This window comes from Grampus griseus (assembly GCF_964374135.1).
Source record: "Grampus griseus genome assembly, chromosome: 8".
Classification (NCBI taxonomy): Eukaryota; Metazoa; Chordata; class Mammalia; order Artiodactyla; family Delphinidae; genus Grampus; species Grampus griseus.
This window is the reverse complement of record NC_139002.1, coordinates 65,993,705-65,999,188: the sequence shown is the minus strand read 5'-3', so window position 1 is coordinate 65,999,188 and position 5,484 is coordinate 65,993,705.

The window sequence follows — 5,484 nt, the reverse complement described above, 5'->3', positions numbered from 1 at the left end:
CAAAACACACCACCGGACACGGTCCTGCCCACCAGAAAGACAAGATCCAGCCTCATCCACCAGAACACAGGCACCAGTCCCCTCCAACAGGAAGCCTACACAACCCACTGAGCCAACCTTAGCCACTGGGGGCAGACACCAAAAACAATGGGAACTATGAACCTGCAGCCTGTAAAAAGGAGACCCCAACTGCAGTAAGTTAAGCAAAATGAGAAGACAGAGAAACACAGGGCAGATGAAGGCACAAGATTAAAAAAAAACACCAGACCAAACAAATGAATAGGAAATAGGCAGTCTACCTGAAAAAGAATTCAGAGTAATGATAGTAAAGATGATCTAAAATCTTAGAGATAGAATGGAGAAAATACAAGAAGCATTTAACAAGGACCTAGAAGAGCTAAAGAGCAAACAAACAATGATGAATAACACAATAAATAAAATTAAAAATTCTCTAGAAGGAATCAATAGCAGAATAACTGAGGCAGAAGAACGGATAAGTGACCTGGAAGATAAAATAATGGAAATAACTACTGCAGAGCAGAATAAAGAAAAAAGAATGAAAAGAATTGAGGACAGTCTCAGAGACCTCTGGGACAACAATAAATGCACCGACATTCGAATTATAGGGGTTCCAGAAGAAGAAGAGAAAAAGAAAGGGACTGAGAAGATATTTAAAGAGATTATAGTTGAAAACTTCCCTAATACGGGGAAGGAAATAGTCAATCAAGTCCAGGAAGCACAGAGAGTCCCATACAGGATAAACCCAAGGAGAAACATGCCAAGACACGTATTAATCAAACTGAAAAATTAAATACAAAGAAAAAATATTAAAAGCAGCAAGGGAAAAACAACAAATAACACACAAGGGAATCCCCATAAGGTTAACAGCTGATCTTTCAGCAGAAACTCTGCAAGCCAGAAGGGAGTGGCAGGACATATAAAGTGATGAAAGGGAAAAACCTACAACCAAGGTTACTCTACCCAGCAAGGATCTCATTCAGATTTGACAGAGAAATTAAAACCTTTACAGACAAGCAAAAGCTAAGAGAATTCAGCACCACCAAACCAGCTCTATAACAAATGCTAAAGGAATTTCTCTAGGTAGGAAACACAAGAGAAGGAAAAGACCTACAATAACAAACCCCAAACAATTAAGAAAATGGTAATAGGAACATACATATCAATAACTACCTTAAATGTAAATGGATTAAATGCTCCAACCAAAAGACATAGACTGGCTGAATGGATACAAAAACAAGACCTGTATATATGCTGTCTACAAGAGACCCACTTCAGATCTAGGGACACATACAGACTGAAAGTGAGGGGATGGAAAAAGATATTCCATGCAAATGGAAATCAAAAGAAAGCTGGAGTAGCAATTCTCATATCAGGCAAAATAGACTTTAAAATAAAGGCTATTACAAGAGACAAAGAAGGACACTACATAATGATCAAAGGATCAATCCAGGAAGAAGATATAACAATTGTAAATATCTATGCACCCAACATAGGAGCACCTCAATACATAAGGCAAATGCTAACAGCCATAAAAGGGGAAATTGACAATAACACAATAATAGTAGGGGACTTTAACACCCCACTTTCACCAATGGACAGATCATCCAAAATACAAATAAATAAGGAAACACGAGCTTTAAATGACACATTAAACAAGATTGACTTAATTGATATTTATAGGACATTCCATCCAAAAACAACAGAATACACTTTCTTCTCAAGTGCTCGTGGAATATTCTCCAGGATAGATCATATCTTGGGGCACAAATCAAGCCTTGGTAAATTTAAGAAAATTGAAATCATATCAAATATCTTTTCCAACCACAATGCTATGAGACTAAATATCAATTACAGGAAAAAATCTTACAAACACACGGAGGCTAAACAATACAATACTAAATAAGAGATCACTGAAGAAATCAAAGAGGAAATCAAAAAAATACCTAGACACAAATGACAACGAAAACAGGATGATCCAAAACCTATGGGATGCAGCAAAAGCAGTTCTAAGAGGAAAGTTTATAGCAATACAATCCTACCTCAAGGAACAAGAAAAATCTCAAATAATCAACCTAACCTTACACCTAAAGGAACTAGAGAAAGAAGAATAAAAGACCCCCAAAGTTAGCAGAAGGAAAGAAATCATAAAGATCAGATCAGAAATAAATGAAAAAGAAATGAAGGAAATGATAGCAAAGATCAATAAAACTAAAAGCTGGCTGAGAAGATAAACAAAATTGATAAACCATTAGCCAGACTCATCAAGAAAAAAAGGGAGAAGACTCAAATCAATAGAATTAGAAGTGAAAAAAGGAGAAGTAACAACTGACACTGCAGAAATACAAAAGATCATGAGAGATTACTACAAGCAACTATATGCCAATGAAATGGACAACCTGGAAGAAATGGACAAATTCTTAGAAAAGCACAAACTTCCAAGACTGAACTAGGAAGAAAGAGAAAATATAAACAGATCAATCCCAAGCACTGAAATTGAAACTGTGATTAAAAGTCTTCCAACAAACAAAAGCCCAGGACCAGATGGCTTCACAAGTGAATTCTGTCAAACATTTAGAGAAGAGCTAACACCTCTCCTCTCAAACTCTTCCAAAATATAGCCGAGGGAGGAACACTCCCAAACTCATTCTACGAGGCCACCATCACCCTGATACCAAAACTAAAGATGTCACAAAAAAAGAAAATTACAGACCAATATCACTGATGAATATAGATGCAAAAATCCTGAACAAAATACTAGCAAACAGAATCCAGCAGCACATTAAAAGGACGATACACTATGATCAAGTGGGGTTTATCCCAGGAATGCAAGGATTCTTCAATATATGCAAATCAATCAATGTGATAAACCATATTAACAAACTGAAGGAGAAAAACCATATGATCATCTCAATGGATACAGAAAAACTTTTGACAAAATTCAACACCCATTTATGATAAAAACCCTCCAGAAAGTAGGCATAGAGGGAACTTACCTCAGCATAATAAAGGCCATATATGACAAACCCACAGCCAATATCGTTCTCAATGGTGGAAAACTGAAACCATTTCCTCTAAGATCAGGAACAAGACAAGGTTGTCCACTCTCACCATTATTCTTCAACATAGTTTTGGAAGTTTTAGCCGCAGCAATCAGAGAAGAAAAAGAAATAAAAGGAATCCAAATCGGAAAAGAAGAAGTAAAGCTGTCACTGTTTGCAGGTGACATGATACTATACAGACATAATCCTAAAGATGCTACCAGAAAACTACTGGAACTAATCATTGAATTTGGTAGAGCAGAAGGATACAAAATTAATGCACAGAAATCTCTTGCATTCCTATACACTAATGATGAAAAATCTGAAAGAGAAATTAAGGAAACTCTCCCGTTTACCACTGCAACAAAAAGAATAAAATACCTAGGAATAAACCTACCAAAGGAGACAAAAGACCTGTATGCAGAAAACTATAAGAGATTGATGAAAGAAATTAAAGATGATACCAAAAAAAAAGAGATGATACCAATAGATGGAGAGATATAACATGTTCTTGGATTGAAAGAATCAACATTGTGAACATGACTATACTACCCAAAGCAATCTACAGATTCAATGCAATCCCTATCAAACTACCAATGGCATTTTTCACAGAACTACAACAAAAAATTTCACAATTTGTATGGAAATACAAAAGACCCTGAATAGCCAAAGCAATATTGAGAAAGAAAAACGGAGCTGGAGGAATCAGGCTCCCTGACTTCAGACTGTACTACAAAGCTACTACAAATCAAGACAGTATGGTATTGGCACAAAAACAGAAATGTAGATCAATGGAACAGGATAGAAAGCCCAGAGATAAACCCACGCACATATGGTCACCTTATCTTTGATAAAGGAGGCAAGAACATACAGTGGAGAAAAGATAGCCTCTTCAATAAGTGGTGCTGGGAAAACTGGACAGCTACATGTTAAAGAATGAAATTAGAACACTCCCTAACACCATACACAAAGATAAACTCAAAATGGATTAAAGACCTAAATGTAAGGCCGGACACTATCAAACTCTTAGAGGAAAACATAGGCAGAACACTCTATGACATAAATCACAGCAAGATCCTTTTTGACCCATCTCCTAGAGAAATGGAAACAAAAATAAATGGGACCTAATGCAACTTAAAAGCTTTTGCACAGCAAAGGAAAACATAAACAAGACGAAAAGACAACCCTCAGAATGTGAGAAAATATTTGTAAATGAAGCAACTGATGAAGGCTTAATCTCCTTTAATATGAGCTGCTCAATATGAAAAAAACAAACAACCCAATCCAAAAATGGGCAGAAGACCTAAATAGACATTTCTCCAAAGAAGATATACAGATTGCCAACAAAAACATGAAAGGATGCTCAACATCACAAATCATTAGCGAAATGCAAATCAAAACTACAATGAGGTATCATTTCACACCCATCAGAATGGCCATCATCAAAAAATATACAAACAACAAATTCTGGAGAGGGTGTGGAGAAAAGGGAACCCTCTTGCACTGTTGGTGGGAATGTAAATTGATACAGCCACTATGGAGAACAGTATGGAGGTTCCTTAAAAAACTAAAAATAGAACTACCATATGACCTAGCAACCCCACTACTGGGCATATACCCTGAGAAAACTATAATTCAAAGAGTCATGTATCACAATGTTCATTGCAGCTCTGTTTACAATAGCCAGGACATGGAAGCCACCTAAGTGTCCATCGACAGAAGAATGGATAAAGAAGATGTGGCACATATATACAATGGAATATTACTCAGCCATAGAAAGAAATGAAATTGATTTATTTGTAGTGAGGTGGATGGACCTAGAGTCTGTCATACAGAGTGAAGTAAGTCGGAAAGAGAAAAGCAAATACCGTATGCTAACACATGTATATGGAATCTAAAAAAAAAAAAAAAGGTTCTGAAGAACCTAGGGGCAGGACAGGAATAAAGACGCAGACGTAGAGAATGGACTTGAGGACACGGGGAGGGGGGATGGGTAAGCTGGGACGAAGTGAGAGAGTAGCATGGACATATATACACTACCAAATGTAAAATAGATAGCTAGTGGGAAGCAGCTGCATAGCACAGGGAGAGCAGCTCGGTGCTTTGTGACCACCTAGAGGGGTGGGATAGGGAGGGTGGGAGGGAGACATAAGAGGGAGGGAGGGGATATGGGGATATACATATACATAGAACTGATTCACTTTGTTATAAAGCAGAAACTAACACAACATTGTAAAGCAATTATAATCCAATAAAGATGTTAAAAAAATGAATTACAAAACTTTTGAGTAAACAACCTCCAGCTTAGCTCAGTTTCTTCCAAATATTTGCATATTTTTATAGATGCTAAATTTTCATATACAGATGTACTGAGCAAAAAAAAAATGACACAAAGTTACACAGAAAAGTTGGTAAAAGAATTTTA